At 39.4% G+C, this 18,122-nt stretch overlaps 1 long non-coding RNA gene across 1 annotated transcript in view; it reads left to right on the top strand.

The window, feature by feature from the left end:
* Window positions 1–15,450: 15,450 nt before the first annotated feature.
* Window positions 15,451–18,122, top strand: part of LOC131899669 (uncharacterized) — a 45,222-nt gene continuing 42,550 nt past the window's right edge. The window contains exon 1 of the long non-coding RNA XR_009376112.1: window positions 15,451–16,111. This is a non-coding gene — a long non-coding RNA (uncharacterized LOC131899669). The remainder of the gene's footprint in view (window positions 16,112–18,122) is intronic.

Raw genomic sequence — 18,122 nt, 5'->3', positions numbered from 1 at the left:
GTCTTATGAATTGAGAAGAGCAGTAGCAGCAATTTACTCTCAATTCCCAAAGAAAAGCAACCAAACCTGGAATCGATTGCTTTGTGCTAGTTCAATACTTACTTAATGTTACATGTTAAGCAACAGGATTTTACAACTCACTAGTCCTTCACTTACAGAGAATTAAGCAATAAAAAATCCATTCTCCTCCCAAATGCCAAGAGCCACAGCCAGGCACTAATAAGTGAGTGAAGGTATTGAGTGAGTCAGTCAGCACATTGATTCCTTTTTTACCCAAATATCTATAACTTCACAATATGTAGGGACTCTTTAATAGACTCCAAAAGCTCTTTCCTCCGACATTCTGTAACCTCCTGCCTTCTTTCCCCTCCTCCCCAAGGTGGAGCCTCAGGTACCTACAGATGTCCACATTACTAAGTACCTTAAGTTAGAAACCTGGTTTATCTTGCTCAGTGTCCCTTGCATCAGGGAATTCCCTTGCACCAAGTAGAATTTTGCCTTCATGCCATCCTTGTGAAATACATACTGTTTATTTCATGATCATATGACACCCATTTGAGCTTTGTACAGGTTGTCAATGAGTGGCAGATCTGTAAACTGAACCAATTGCTCTGGCTCCAGTCTCTGATATCTGTCAACCTTCATGATATGCTTCCTCTCTGATAGTCACATGAAATTCTACAGGAAGATACTCTCCCTAAATGGTAGACGTTCAGTGTTCATTCATAGCCTTTTATCACCTTTTTTTTTTTTGGCCCAGTGTTCAGCGTATAAGAGCAAATAGACACAGGTGGATCAGTGATGGACAGCAGGAAGTGATGACATTCTACAGTCATCACTCTGAGATGAAAATTTATAAATTTCTGGGGTTTTGTAGAGTTCTAGAATGGCTATCCCTTCCTCGGGGTCAAAGAGAGAAAGGCTTACCATTCTTTGAGGTTTGATGGAAACAGATCAGCTGCACAGTCCTTGGCAACTCTAACCAGGACCCAGCATTTGGAATGGAAAGGCAGTTACCTTTTAAGTAGGTCCTAGGTGCCTATCATGAGACACTTAGTCAAAGAAGCCATCTTAACAGGAAAAGAACATGGAAGCTTGGGAGACTGCTGTGCCATCCTGAGCCAAGAATGAAGGCTTCATTAGTCTGCATTTTTGGGTTTCTAGCTGTTGTCTCAGTAGGGCCCTAAGTTGCTGCACACGTCTGAGGGATCAGGTCATGAGGAAAAACATAAACACTGAGTATTTTCTTACCTGATCATGATCTTGTAGTAAAGCTGTGATTTTTATAAGAATAAATAAAAAAATAAAATATGCTGAAATGTTTCTTGTTTTCTTTCAGACAAGAAAGTGTAGATTTAAACAGAAACACACAGATATGCACATGCACACACACATGCATGCACACCAGCACACACACACACACACACACACACACACACACACACACACAAACACACATACCATGAAAGTAAAAGATCAGCAAAAGACTGCAGATGAGGGTCAGGTGGGGGTTAAGAAGGCAACTGGAAGCAAGGTACATAATATGTATTGTGTCTTAATCAAAGCTATTATTTTGTACAAACTAAAGATTTATTTAAGAATGCCAAACAAATTACCCAGTCCTACCATTCCAACTCCTAAACCACCATTATCAATTTACTACTTTTTTCTTTAAAAAACATATGCTGAGCCCTAGCTAAATATTTACAAGCAGTTTGCCATTAATCTTACCAGTGTTTTTAGAAAATACACAATGATGGTCTCTTTTATGGAGGAAGATCAAAGAAGCTAAACAAATCAGCCATATTCACTGAGTGGAAACAGGATCTGACCTCAATATTGAGAAGGTCTCAGTCCTGGGATGTTCATTATTTTGCTAAAGTACTGTAGCCCCTGGACTCTCTCCTGCCTCCTGCAGCTCCCCACTGCAGTCCCTGGACTCTCCCCTACCTCCTGCAGCTCCCCACTGTAGCCCCTGGACTCTCTCCTGACTCCTGCAGCTCCCCACTGCAGCCCCTGGACTCTCTCCTGACTCCTGCAGCTTGTCATCTTATCCATGCAGCTCGTCCTGCAAAATGGATGGTATCTGATAAAGAATTGCTCCTTGTTTGGTACCATCCATCTGTGGATTTCTGATGCCAGCCTTGTGCATCCTGAATTTTAGTTGTTGAACACAGGGAAGGGTACTTTTTCCTTCGTCCACTGCAGAAAGAGGTAAGACTGGGGAGTTTTACGGGGGAAAAACACCTTTCACTTGCCCAGAATATCCTTCTTCTTTTTTCTCGCCTGTGTTTACTTGGCTGGGTTCTGTTTACTATACTTGGAATTTCTTTTAAAATTAAGCAATCTTATACGTTCCACTTAGTAAATACCATGGACTGTCTTCAGTTCATGTGTAAATAGCTCCTTTAACCATCATAGCTCTAAAAGGTAAGCGCTCCTCTTTCCTTTGTATCTCAGATGAGTAAACTGAGGCACATCAAGGTCATGCTATGCACACAAGGCTGTAACCACTGTAAACACTGTGATCCAGATTGTATGTGCCATGCCTCTGATGCAGCTATTGGGTTTCTGGATCACTGTATCCTGAAGATTCTGAAAGGTTTTCCAACTCTTGCTTAACTCAGTCTAAAGACAGAAAGAGATAAATTAGTACTGGGCAAAGACAACAAAAGGAGGTTCTGGCTGCTTCTGTTGCATTATGAGTACTAAGATTACCACACTGTGTGACTGTAATCCATGAACTGCTATATCTTGAGTGAGGACACAAGGAGAGGCCTGGTCCATGTTTAAATTCACCTTCTGTCATTTTCCTACCCTTAGGACCAATGCTTGATTGTAGGTAGTCAATAGCTATGAATGAGTGAATGAGTGAATGAATGAATGAATGCATTCCTCATAGTGACCTCATTACAGCACTTCCCTACGTGATGTCAGCAATGGGTAGATACTGGCCTCCTTTTATTATACTGTTGCTGTGATCAGTTACCACAAACTTGGTATCTTAAAAATAGCATAAATTGCCAGGTGGTGGTGGCGCATACCTTTAATCCCAGCACTCAGGAGGCAGAGGCAGGTGGATCTCTGTGAGTTCGAGGCCAGCCTGGTCACCAAAGCAAGTTCCAGGAAAGGCGCAAAGCTACACAGAGAAACCCTGTCTGGAAAAAAAACAAAACAAAACAAACAAAAAACCAACCAACCAACAAACAAAAACCCAGCATAAATCGATGACCTTAAGGTTCTGGAAACTAGAAGTCTGAAACGATATCACCTGAACTTTTTTCCTTCTGGGATCCTCAGAGGAAAAAAAAAAGCCCCTTCTTACCCTTTCTAGCTTCAAGAAACTTCCTGCCTCTTGGCTGTTAAATTCCCTCCGTCTTTCATCTTCAGGGCTATACACATCATTCCATGGTCTCATTACCTTCTCTATGGTAGCTCTGCCTTTTAAAAAAGATCACAGTCATCCCTGGGACTCTGTTGTGTCCCCAAGGTAATCCAAGACAACTCTCGGTCTCAAGAGCCTCAATCAATCATATCTACACAGGTGACAACAGGGTTTCTACTCCATTTATAATAGGATCTGGGTCTTAATACGTCACCCCTTCTCTTTTATTTCATTCATTTATTCCTTTATCCACTCAATATAAGTCTTCATAATGAGGTAGAAATGTATGTGTTTACAGATGAGTATTGTATGACCTTTAACTTAAAGAGATCCCATAAACATCTTGGACATAAAATAACTCCAGCACTGGAAGACAAAAGATGTCCTAAACATTTCAAAGGAGATCAGGACCACTTGTAGTTGAGAGAGGATGGGGATGCTTCATGTAAGTGGTACCACTAAAGACTGTCAAAGTTGGGAGTGAGAACATGGAGGAGGAGGAGGAGCAGGAGCTTGCAGGAGGGATGTTGTAGAATGCGGTTTTCTAGGCATCACACAACTACTACCTTCTTGAAATCAAAACATCCATGGTTATGAGTGTGAAACCCTCACAAGACTGGGCACATAACACTCCCTCTTATGAGGGACAGCACTCAAAAGATGGGTAGGGCACATGAGACCCCTTTATCTGCCTTCCCTGCCAAAGCAGTTCCACAGAATGTGAGCTAAAAATGAAGCTGTAAGTCTCAAAGTATCATAATATTGTTTTCACAATGCCTAAGCCTCGGAGGAAAACCATTCCAAGAGCCAGGAAAACCTTAGCCACAGGGGGAAAAAAAGACAGCCAGACCCAGCATGGGGATGGCAGGTATTTGGTGGTAAAAGATGCTTTAGTGAGCAAGTATGTTTGTCACACATAGGGTGTGAGGTGTAGCTCAGTGATAGAGCAAGTGCTTAGTCTGTGTGAAGTTCTGGGTTCAACCCCCAGCCCTGAAAAATCATCACACTTTAACAACAAATAAATGCCCAAATAAAAAGCAAAGTCAGTTTTAGGAGTGAAAAGTCCAATAACTATAAGAATCTCAGTGGATGTTCAGAATGGAGATATCAGAAAAGGATCCACAGAGATGGAAGACAAAACAAGAGAAATGAGTAACATGGAGAAAAATGACTCGAACAAAAATGAGCAGGGTCTGCTAGAATAGAACAGAGATCTCAGCATGTGTCCTGAGATCTCCAGAAGCAGGGAGGAGAGCAGGTCAGAAAAACATATTTAAAGAAATAGTGGGTCAAAAAATTTCAATGTGGCAAAAGATGTGTATCTATAAATTCCAGAAACAGTGAGCTCCACCTAAGATAAGCCACAGAGTATTCACATCTGGAGAAAATGCAGCAAATTTAGTTTCCAGTAACTCAGAAGATGGATTTTAAGTATGTAAAGAGAAGCTTTTAAAAATAATTGTATTTGATTTGCTTATAGACTGTTTACCTTGTTTACATGAAGCCTTAGTCCTTAGGTTATTTCAGTAGATAAGACTTATAGATTTATAGTCACCTATGCTTGTCATCTCTATAGTTACATTAGTTAGGTTATCCAGATTTACAGATACATAGGTCGGATGGACAGGTAATCTTCAAACATTTCATAGACCTAGAGAATATGGCATTTAAATAACTTAGAATTCTGTGGACATGAGACACAATTGCTCCTGGCAGCACCAATTTGATCCTGAGAGAATGTTGGGCTTCTAAGACATTTCCATTTGGAAGTTTGTCTTCTTGGCACAAAATGGCCTATTGGGCAAAGAACTGCCCTTGCCTCAACTGCTGACAATATGAGTGCTGTCCTTCTGGACAAGCGGGACACAAGGAAAAGTGACTTCTGAACTCTGCCAAGACAGGGTAAGATGGTCTTTCAGAATTCCTGCTTCTGAAAATGGTCTGTCAGATACTCTAGGCCTGTAGCCAATTTGAATGCACCAACAATGCTGAGAAACATTAGGTGACTGTCCAGGCTGCCAGCTGTCTCGGTCTACTCTTGCAAGATTCCCAAAAGTTGCTTGCATCCATCTTCCATTTGTCAGGTACCATTATATTCTTTCTCAGGTCTTTGATGGGATTGAAGACTAGCAGTTATAGTTACAACTTATATATATAAGATATATATATATATATATATATATATATATATATATCTTAGATAGAACATATTAAGTATTATATTCAGGTTCTTTAGGATAGGACACCTTTTGGAATGATCTTTGTAACATGCCATTTACCTACACTCTAGACTTCTCTGGATTTTAGTATGTGTTTCTTGCTTGATATTGTTCACATTGGTTGTAGTTCCATCTTATCAAGGTCATTAACCCTCTTTACCCCTGGACAATATTTGATAACTTTTCCTTGTATATAGTCTTGTATTAGGTTAGAACCTTCTTATTTAAACAAAAGGGGGAGATGTAGTGGGTAGCCATTCCAGCTTTGATCTGGAAGTTCCAACGCCCATTGAGGCTTCAGTAACTGTCATGCCTACAAGGTGGGGCCAAGAGAGGACCCTGAAGACCCGAGATCCAGATGCGCCGTCTCTCTTGGTTCCTGGACCCTAAATGCTGGAGGTAGACTGAGCAGAGTTCTCCAGAGAACACCGCCCAACTGCACTGCGTCTTTCCCAGACCCTGCAACGTACCTATCCCTTCATTTGTAAGTTACACCATTAAATAAACCTCCCTTATAACAAAAAAAAAGTGTAAGAGCTAGACAATGATAGGCCTGAGCTAATGGCCAAGCAGTTTAAATTAAAAAAAATAAGTAAATAATTGTATTTGTTCTTTGAAATTTCCATACATGTACACAACATATGTTTATCATATCCACCCTCACATCCCACCTTCAAGTTATCTAAAGACCCTGTCTCATCTCCTTCCCAACTTCATGTCCTCCTTTTACAATTATTCATTAATAATTAATTCTTTTAACCCACTGAGTCCCAGAAAAGTGATTGTCTCTCATCTAACAGCCATCAACTGCCATGGCTCCTCACTAGGGGTGGGGCTTCAGAAGTCTCTCCTGCTCCATGCTGGAATCCTTAACTAACATGATCTAGTACAGGTACTGTGTAGATAACCACATTACTGTGGATTGATGTCCAACAGCCATGCCATGTTCAGAGAAGACCATTTCATAGAACTCCTTCCCATCTGCCAGCTTTTACATTATTTCCAACTCCTTTTCTATAATATTCCCTGAGCCAGGGATCAGGAGTTGATATAGACAACCCATCTACAGCTGAGCACTCATAGTAACTTATTCTCAGCACTTGAGCAGCGCTGTGGTTCTTCACTAATTACTACCCGTGGTAATAAGAAGCTTTTCTGAGTGAGGTTGGGAGCAGCATAGATGTATACAATATATAAATCATGTAAATATTTAGAAGGTAGTTAGACAAGATGAACATTCAGAAAAATGACATCAATAGGTTCACCTGTATGGCCTATGGCTTTCCTAGGCATGGGTTTTGACTGTGTTTACAGTATCAGGCATCAATTCTCTCTTGTGTCACAGTCCTCATCAAGAGAGTAGTTGGTTTTCTCTGTAATCTTGTCACCATTGGTTATCCCACCATTTTGCACCAGTGGGTACATCCTACCTGACAGGTCAGTACTGTAGTATGCAGAGGTCAGTGCTAAATGAAACCATTGTTGATTTTCTTCCCCAGAAACTTATGTGGTATTTTCTAGCCTATGGAATCTGGCCAGAAGGGACAGTTTCTTGGTCAATTCAAAATTGGTGTTTCTGTGTCCTGCAACCAGTATGTGGTTGCAATAGGGTCTTACCATCTAGTTATGGTGGGTAACCAAGGGCAGTGGCAATAGCTGGTGTTTTGGGTACCTTTGGAGCCTCATAGACCAATAATTATTTGGAAAGTATTTCATGTCTGGCATTGAGACTTTCATTTAACCCATATCTTCTAGGAGGAACATTGTTCACTAATGTGGGATAGTTTTGCTCAAACTCCCTTTCAAAAATGTGTTTTGTTGGCTTGAAATCATTACAAGATTTTTTTATATACATCTTTGATTTTAATTAACCCACCTTAACCCTCCTTTCACCTACCATCCTGTCCTCAACCCTGCTTAAACCTTTATCACCCTGTATTCTACTGATATTTCATATCAAAGATGCTCTATTATCCTTTCAAATGTATATGAGTATATATGTATATACATAAGTATATATATGAGAGAATATATATTATATATATTATCAATAGATAGATAGATAGATAGATAGATAGATAGATAGATAGATAGATAGATAGATAGAGATTGCAGAATCATAGGTTCCCACATGGCTTCTTCATGCATAATTCATTTGGCTAAGCTTTCTCTTGGTCCCTCATTGGGATTCCCTATCCCATCGCACCTTTGTGAACACTTGTGCCCCCGCTACTGCGCCCATATGTGTTCATTTTACCAAATCTCTGCTATTCTCCCTTTCCAATCACATCCTTACCACCAAAGGCTTTTTATTAGTTTCCTAGCTTCTATACATACCCCATGTTAAATACACAAAAGATTTTATACTAAGACCCTCATGTGAGAGAGGACATGTGGGATTTTTCTTTCAAAGCCCAAGTGACCTCATGTGGTATATTATTTTCTAGTTTCATCCATTCACCTGCAAATTTTGTGATTTTGTGTTTTTAAAACAGATGAGTAATATTCCATTGTGTATATTTACCTAGTTTCCATTACCCATTTGTCAGTTGATGGACAGATAGATTGATTCCATTTTCCACTTATTGTGAACAGAGCAGCAATGAACATGGATGAGAAATTATCTCTGTAGTAAGATGCAAAGTCCTTTGGTTTATGCCCAGGAGTGAAATAGCTGGATCATATGGTAGACCTATCTCTAGTTTTTATTTGTTTTGGGGAAATTTCCAGACTCATTTCCAGAGTGGATGTACCAGTCTGCAGACTCACCAACGGTGTGATTTTCCAAATTCACATCATTGTTTGTTGTCATTTGTGTTGCTGATGACAGTCACTGTGACTGGAGTGAGATGGGATCTGAATGTAGTATTAATCTTCATTTCTCTGGTAGCTTCAGACGTTTAATATATTTTAAGCATTTACTACTATTTCACGTTTCTTCTTTTGAGAACTTTGTGTGAAGTTCACAGCCCATTTTAAAATTATGTTGTTTATTTCCTCGGTGTTCAGTTTTTTTAGTTCTTTGCACATTCTAGAAACTAGTCCTCTCTCAGATGCTGGCAAAGCCTGTTTCCCATTCTGCCAGCCACCTTTTGCTGGATCGACCATTCCCTTTTCTGTGCGGCTGAACAGAAGCATTTTAGCTCTACAAGGTCCCATTTGTCAACTGTTGGTTATATTTCCTGAGCAACTGGAGTCTCTTTAGACAGTCCTTGCCTGTGCCCATAAGTTGAGCTGTGCTCTATATTTCCCTCTAGCAGTTTCAGGGACTCGGGATGAAGTCCTTAATCCATTTGGAGCTCTGAACTTTGTGAAAGATGACAGGTAATGATCTAGTTTCACTTTTAAAATTCAGGTTTCCCAGCACCATTTGCTGAAGACATCATATTTTCTCCAGTGTATATTTTTGGTGCCCTTGCCAAAGGTCAGTTAACTATTTGCATGCAATTGTATCTGAATCATGTATACTATCCTACTGATCTAAGTGTCGGTTATGTCTCAGTATCCTGATGGTTTTATTAGCATGTTTCTGTAGTATAATTTGAAATAAAATATGGTCATACTACCTTCAGTAATCTATGGCAATACCTCCTTCAGCATTCTTTTTTGTTCTGACTGCTCTGGCTATCTTTGGTCTTTTGTGTCTCCATAGCAAATTTGAGATTATTTTATCTATGTCTGCAGAGAAAGGTCATGGTGTTTTGATTATGGTTGCATTGAATTTATTTATTACTTGTGGCAGTATGGCTATTTTCACAATAGTAATTCTGCCAACCAATGACCATAGGAGGTCTTTTCAGTTTCTGGCTTCTTCCTGAATTTCTTTCTTTGGGGTATTAGAGTTTTCATGGAAGAGGTCTTCTGTTTCTTTAGCTAGGCTTCTTCCAATAGTTTCATTGTTGCTATTGTTTGCTTGAGATTATTTGGGTGGCTATTGTGAATAGGATTGTTTCCTTTATTTCTTTTTTGACATGTTTGCCATTGGCAACTAAGAAAGCTAGAAAATTTTTGTGCATGATTCTTTTGTATCCCACCACTTTGCTGAAAGTATTTGTCAGTTTTAAGAGTATTTTTTTTTTTTTTGTGGAGTCTTTAGGATCTCTTGTGTTTAGAGTAAACATTCGCATGCAGGGATAATCTGACTTTTTTAATTTGTGTCCCTTTTATCTTTTTCTTTTGTCTTATTGCTCTGGCTAAGACTTCTAGCACTACAGTGAATAGGAGTGGAGAGAGTAGACACCCTTGACCTTTTTCTTGATTTTCGTGGGAACACTGAGTTTTCCTCTATTTAGCAGGATGTTTGTTGTATATAGCCATAAGATATTCTCCCTCCATCCATAGTCACTTTATGACTTTTACAATGAAGGGAGGGACTTTGTGAAAGGCTTTTTTTTTATTCTAATTAGGTGATTGTATGATTTCTAGATTTGAGTTTATTCATGTGATGGATAATCCAAATTAATAGATATAGGAATGAAAATGGGGACATTACAAAATACATTCATGAAATTTGGAAATGTTTAGGACATTTAAAAAAAACTCTGTTCCATTAAATTCAGAAATATAAAAGAAATGAATTTCTAGGTACATACAACATACTGAAACTAAAAATGGATGAAATAAATAGCATAAACATATTCACAATCAATAATGAGATTGAATCAATAAAATGTCTCCCAGCTTAAAAAAAAAGTCCAGGACTAAATGAATTCACTGCAGAATTCTAGCATAACTTCTAAGAAGAATTAATACTAATACTACTTAATTTAATCCATAATATAGAGAAAGAAGAAAACCTTTCACACTCCTTTTGTGAAACCAGCATTACCCTGATACCAAAACGAGGTAAAGACATCAAAATTTAAAAATTACAGATTAATCTCCATGCTGAGCATAGAAGCAAAATTTCTCAATATAATATTAGAAACTGAATCTAAGATATCAAAAATATCATTGATCACAACGTTGGCCTCACTCTGGAGATGCATGGATGGTTCAACATACATAGGAGGGAGCAATTAGAATCAAAGAAGATTACTCTTGTGCCAAGGATACAGAAGGAAACAGCACAGTATGTTATTTTAAGCAAAATGAAACCAATTATCAACAAAAGATACTATCTAGTGAAAAATATTGTTCAAGGATGAAGGCAAAAATCAAGACCTTCTCAGATAAAAGAGAATTAAGGAAATTTGTTACCAGTTGCTATATGTTAAACATGGCTAAAGACAAATTTATGTAGATAAAGAGTCATAAAAATGGATACCAAATAGGAAAAAAAGCAAATTTAAGCACAAAAATATCACTACTTATATTAAGAATAAATTGTTTATGGGTACAGAAATGGCTCAGTGGTTAAGAATAAATTATTTAAATACACAAAATGAAAGGTGGGAAGTGTGGCCCAAGTACTTGCTGTTGATAAGAAATTCATTTCATATATAATACAAAAGCAAGTTGAAAGTAAAACCATGGAAGAAAGTTATACTATATATACCACATAAACAATCAAAAGACTGGCTCGTTATGATGGTGCCATATAAAGTGATTCAGACCAAAGAAAACTACCAAAGACAAAAAGGAGTGTTATGTAATAAAGGGTCAACCTTTAGAAGGGGTAGCAATCCTAAAAGCGAAGCCACTAAATAGCACAACTGCAGACGACATGATGCAAAAGCTGATGGAATTAAAACCAAGAAGCCATGGACCCCAGCCACAGGTATACTTGGAGACCTCATCACTGACTGGACAGAGAATAAGGAAGGATACAGAAGGATGTGACAGTACTACCCACTCATAGGGTCTAATCAGCACTGATGGGCGTTCCACCAGCCACCAGCAGAATACATACCCATTTCAAGTACCAGAAAACATATATGAACCATAAGTGCATTTAACTGAATGAAAACACAGTAAGTCAAAATTTCGAAGGCAGCAGCTAAAGCAGAGCTGAAAGGAAGAATCAGAATGCCAGAACAGATGGCAGGAAACAGAAAAAGACTCAAACCAATGGTGTTACCTCAAGAAGTCAGAAAAAGAAAAGCAAAATAATTCTAAGATGAGTAGAATAAAAGGTAACAAAGAATGGAAATTTGTGGAATTAAAACCAGTCAACAGTGAAGAAAATTCAATAAAACAAACATTAGCTAGAAATATCACAAAACTGTGAATATTCCAGAAAGACTGACAACGAACACAGAAAATGAAAAATGACCCTGAATCAGAGCTCAACACTGCAGATACGAACACACTTATGAAGGGGTCTTAGGAGCAGCTTTCTTTTATATACCAATTTGACATCTTACACTAAATGAGGCAATTCCTTGGAAAGCACAAACAATCAGAACTTACCCAATACAAAACAGATGCTTGAATGGCCTTATAACTATCAAGGAAAATGAATTTTTACATTTGTAAGGAACACCTCAAGCAGTCTATATTGCTTGATGGTAAAAATATCCATTCTCTATAAATGAGTACATTTGTTTAAGATAACTCAAAAACGTCCAAAAGAGTTAATTTTTTTACATAGACACAGATTTTTTTTTTTGTTCTTTTGTTTTGTTTTGTTTTGCTATACAAAGAGGCAATGGAATTAAAGTAGCCAAAAGTGGTTAAGGAAAAGAGGAATAAATGGAAGGAATCACTCTGCCCTATTTCAAGACTCACTAAATAGCCATAGTAATCAATACTACAAGGTATTGGTGGAGAGATAGAAACAGATCAATGGGAACACAAACAGAAATTCCAGAGACAGACTCATGTAAGTATTGCCAGCTTTCTCCTCCTGCAGGTGCAAATGCAAATCAATAGGACAGTTCAGCTTTGTGAACAAACCACACTGGAGCATGGGGACCCACAGGCTGAGCAAACAAATACAACGACCCTCTACCTAAGTCCCACATCTTATAAGATTATCTAAGCTGGGATGTATATTAAACTATAAGACATGATGCTCATTTTTAAGATAGAAACGTGGAAAAATACGTGTAATACCCTCAAAGGGAAAGTAATATGGAGGGGAAGAAAACAACACGACAGAGAAAGAATTTAATTTCAGTATTAGTACTAAATAGTGAGGATATAGAGAAACTGGAACCCTCACACATTGTTGGGGTCGGGGGGAGTTTGGAATGTTACATCCACTCAGGAAATCATTTTGGCAATTTCTTTTTAAAAACAAAAATTAATGTATGCAAATGACATGTGACATAGCAATTATATTGGTGGGCATTTATCACAGAGAAATAAAGCCTTGTATTCATGTAAAAGCCGATACATGAAAGTTTACAGCAACCCTATTCCTAACACCCCACTTAGAATTGCCCAGATGTCTTTTAATGGGTAAATGGAAACAAGCTGTGATTTGTCCAGACTCTTGAACATTACAACGCTCAGTGATCACAATAAATTAGGTTTTTATACACAGTATGTGGACAGATCTTGAGAGAGTCACACTGAGTGATGAGAGGTCCTCACAAAACAGTACACGTTGTTTGAGTCTATTTAAGTAGCATTCTTTAAATACTAATTTTATAGAAATGGAGGACAGATTAGTGGTCACCCGAGGTGCAGGAGATGGTAGGACTGAAAAGTAAGTGGGTACAATAAGATCAAGATACAGGGTGGATTTTGGGGCTTGGAAGTGCTCTTTATTGTGACTATATCTATGCAGTACCCTGTTTGCAATATTAAATTGTAGTTTTGAAAGATGAAACTAATGGGAGAAATTATATGAAAGATATTACAGGATTTTCTTTATATAATTTTATAGACCTAAATAAATTTGTAATTGTTTCAAAATAAATGCTTAGTGGCAAAATTTGTGACAGAAGCCTCCACATAATTAAGAAAAAAATAAAAAACATGGCATCTTAAATTTAATTAACCAAATATCAGAGGATAGAAAGGAGTCAAGATGATGGGAGGTTAATCAGTGACAAGTTACAGGATAAAAAGAATGGACGATGGTTTTACTTTCAAGTGTTTGCTAATTGTATGTAAAAACTGTAAGTCCTACTGGTCAGGGGGCGATGTTTATGCATGAAGTGTCTAGGTGTTATCCTCAACCAATCCAGAAACAACAAGTACTCCTTAGTCTTGCCTTCCATCCCAGAACTTTTTCCATGCCCCTCATCCAGCCAACCCTCTAATCCATAACTCGAACAGGCTCAGCACATGTTCTCCCCAAAGCTTATGAAAGCACTCTTAGCTCTTGGTTCAGCTAATATTTTTTAGCTGTTGCCTAGCCCTGTTTCTTATTCTGGATAGCTGTAAACCCTTTATTTCAGAGGCCCCTATGCCTCAGGAGTTTAGGCTTAGAAACATCATTAAGCTCAGAACAAATGGTTTCAGGACAGCCAGTCCCTTCAGGACAAAAATAAACATGGGTCTATTTGGAGCCCAGCCTCTTGGAGGCCTAATCCTGTAGTACCCAGCTGATCACAGTGCTTCTCTCTTCCTTGCCTAGAGACAAGAGAGAGCATCAAGCTTGGCTTAGAGAGGCCATCTGGAATTTGAAGAGTCAATGCCTTGCTGTCTAGGCTGTTTCAGAACCTTGATGGAGGGGAGGCCATGGCTTCAGAAGATTGAAGAAGTGGTCAAAGAAATTTTCTTTGAGATGGTGACAAGTATTTGTACAGTGACAGGATGTCTAAAATCAAGTTCCAGTAAAAGTGTCTAAGATGGGTTTTATGGACTAACTAAGAAATGTCCTCCACAAGCCCATGTGTTGAGAGCCAAGTCCAGGCTGCTGGTACCATTTTGAAAGGCTGCAGGAAACTTTGAGGTAGGGCTTAGATGAAAGGAATAGGCCACTAGGGGCAGGCCTTTTGGAATATGCTATCCCTGGTCTCTTTCTCTCCACACCTCCACCCTCCCATCTCTCCTGATTCCTGATTGGCTACGAAGTAAATAACTCCCCTTTACCACACGTTCCTGCTGCCATGTTGTTACACCAAGCTCATGGAGCCATGTGACATTGAGCTTTAAACCCTTTGCAACCTTAAGCCAAAGTAAATAATTCTTCTCCTTGTTATTTTTCACAACTCACCACAGTGATTTCCTAGATGCTCAAGGAGGTGCAACTGTTCTGTTGTGGAGGTGATTAAACAAGGAGCCCAGTGAGTGCTCTTGACGAGGAGTGTAGAGCAGAGTACGAAGGGAAAGGCATTACTACCATGAGCAGTGGCAGAGGCTAACAGCCACAATGAGCTCTGAAAACAGCCCAAACGAGGGCTATAGCCACTAGAATCTCAAGGAATCCTCTCTATGCAAAGAGAAATAATGATTCAGGGAAAGGGGAAGTTTGGTATCTTTGTAATCACAGTAGCATCTGCTGGAGGCTGAAATCATAGCAAACACAGACAGGTGAGGTCTCCATTTCCAAACTGTAGAGTCGGCTGGTTCTGCTGGCTGTGTGCTTCCTTGAGTGTGAGTAGAGTAGCCCCTACTCCTCCAAGAGTGGGGCCTATGACTTCAGGACAGGGCAAACCTAAAGATATGGACTATGGATGCTAGCTGCCTGGTCCAGAGTGGGATGATGAGGCTGCCAGGCCTTCCCCAGCCAGGTCACTCAATCGCCACAGCCTGGATTCAATCCAGATCATTTAATCACTGGAAATCACATAAGCAGACACTGCTGGAGGAATATGTTACTAAGACTGAAGATGAAAACGAGTAAAGCAGGTCTTGGGGAAAGGCTCCAGCACCACAGAGGCTCTCAGCCCTCAGCACAGCTTTACAATGAAGGCATTGGTGCTGTTTATGACCTCGGCCAAGACCTCACAGTGAACTCATGATACACGTGAGAGAAGAATCATAGCCACAGTTTTGAAACCAAGGCCAGTGAAAACCCCAGAAAAGATAAGTTTGCCTGTTTCTAAGCAGAAAAATATAAAAAGGCTTCAAGTGTCTGAAAAGGGAGGACTCTAACACTAGGAATTGTTTTGCCTAGATGATGGAGGAGTGGAGGATCAACACGGCAACCCATATAGGCAACAAGAAGAAGTTGTTGTCCAGTCTGAAAGAGAGAGAATGAGAGTAAGAAGGAGAGAGGCAGAGAGAGACAGAAAGACTGTGGTACTAAAGACTCTTGGCAGGTCTTTCTCTTTCCAAAGGGCCAAAGCAAGGTGGATGCACAGCCTTTGCCCAGAAACCATCTGAATCTAGTAGAAGGACAGGGCCTGAATTTTCTCCTTGCTACCCACTGGCATGCTGCTTTGTGCCTTGGCCAAATCCAGTAAGAGTCTGGTTGTCATACAAGCCACTGCACATGAAAAATCTCTGTCATAATACAGTGCAGAGAAAGGAAGCCCAAGAAATCAACATGAAGGCAAAAAAGCCCAGAGTCAGCTGCTCCGTTCATTGATGGTGGACTTTTGATTGTAGATTGTTCATAGATGTGCTGGCCAATCGGCAACACGACTCAATAGCAGAATTCTTTCAGTCAAGTGCCCGGTGATAGAACACCATCAGCCCCAGGTTGCAGCCAGAAAGAACAGCAAGGGTAAGTCTAAGGAAGCTCAATTGACTTGCCTACAGGTTGTGCTCCCTGTGGGCTGAGCCACTCCCTGACCTAGAAAAGCTGGATTCCAAAGTTGATGGCTTTCATCTCGGGAAAAGAAAACAAAAAAGCCACAGGCATTCTCCCAACAGGATAAATGTATTAAAACACTAGTTTTCAAGAGAATAGATACTAATGTGTTCATGGCCAAGAACGATCAGTCTCTGAGGCTTTCCCCCATTTTTACTAAGGTACAATTTGCGTACATTAAATCCAATACATTAAATCCAACATGTTTCCAGGAGTTTTGACAAACATTCCGTCAGGTAACAAACACCGTGAAAGAGATTCCAAACTTCATCACTCTCACAACTTCTTTTGTGCTTCTTTAGAACCAGCCCCTCACCCCAACCATGGCCAGGACTCATCTATGTACTGTTTCCAAAGTTTGGCCCATCACCAGATAGCTTATAAATGGACTCATTTAAGCTTGGTTCTCCTCACAGCAAGCATAATCCATAAATTTATAGAGAGGTGTTTGGGGATGCATGTTGCCTACTAGGCATGTATTTGAGCAGTAACTCATACTCTTTAGAAGTGTTTGTCTGGCTATGTTTTAAGGTCTAATGGTACACTTTTCTTGTGCAGTTTATTTTTAGATTATTTTCTTTTTGATTATGTGTATGTGAATGTGTTTGGGTGTGGTTGGATGTACATGAGTGCAGGTGTCTGTGGAAGCCAGAAGAGAATCCAATGGAGTGGGAGTGAAAGCAGATTGTGAGCCCTTTTGTGGGTGCTGGGAACCGAACTCAGGGTGTTTGCAAGAGAAACAAGTACTGTTAATCTCTCCAGAACCAGTGTCTTCCTCTTGTTTTGGGGGATAATAGTAGTGTCCATCTGCTGAGCTTGCTGTGAGGATACGTAAGTTCATATGCAATTGTGATGTAGCTCAGTAGCAGAACCCTGTCTCATATATGAGGACCTCCAGGTTTGATTCCCACTACATTAGAAAACAAGATAAAATTAAACAAAATATTGAAGGGCTTAGAACTTAAGCCAATATTACTATGATGATTATAATTGCAACTATTTTGACTGGTGTTTTCACTCTATAACTGATCAGAACACCACCAGGACCTGCCAACATGGGTGGACTACTTATAAGTGCCACTTTGGAGATCTGACTCCATTATTCTGAGTCTTTGCTCACTGATATTGTGGGTATCTAAGGTTCTCTCTCTTTTCAGCACCTTTGGCTTCTGCTGGCACCTAGTAACTGAGTTTTGTACATCCATTTCTCATATTTCTGAAGGGCTCTAACATCAGGAACATGGATCCAGTTCTGATTAAGCAGAGTTCTTTGTCTTTGACCATGGTGATTGGTTGAAGCTGGACTCATGACTCAGGCCTAACTAATACGGGTCGTCCTTGGAATGTTACCAGAGCTACCAGGAATATGATACTTTGTTCTCTTTTCCTTGAACTACTAAGTTTTGAACCTGGATTTTGCAGTAGATTTTTTTCTTGCAAAAAAAAAAAAATGGCCCCACTAGTGAATTAAAATCCAAATGGAGGAAAGCACACTTGGAATGAGAGAGGGAGCTGTTACAAAATTAGCAACAGGCGCAGCTGAGAGGACCTGTGTCCTAACCATGTAAACAAACACGTGGTTTTTGTATTTGTTTCGCCTATACCAGCTTAAATTAGATGCATTTAGCCATAACCACAAGATTCCTGACTTATGAGTCTTATTAGGATTGTGGGTAATAAACCCAAATTGTGGAGTGTAAATGGATAACATCAGTGAAACCCTAATACATTGTATAAGTCTTATTAAGTTATAAGTGTTTGAAGTCATGGAGGCATACTTAAATCATACCCTAAACCATCTGAGCCATCCTGAAGCCACTTAGTGGGTAAGCATACCTCATATGCTTATACCATGTACCTCAGTCTTCCCACAGCAACTAGCTAAACTGCAATTACAATCAATATTTTTTTTTTGCTATAAAGA

The sequence above is a fragment of the Peromyscus eremicus genome, chromosome 1 (genome assembly GCF_949786415.1).
Source record: "Peromyscus eremicus chromosome 1, PerEre_H2_v1, whole genome shotgun sequence".
NCBI classification, from domain to species: domain Eukaryota; kingdom Metazoa; phylum Chordata; class Mammalia; order Rodentia; family Cricetidae; genus Peromyscus; species Peromyscus eremicus.
Note: the sequence above shows the minus strand (reverse complement) of the source record. Positions and strands in the feature narration are given on the sequence as shown.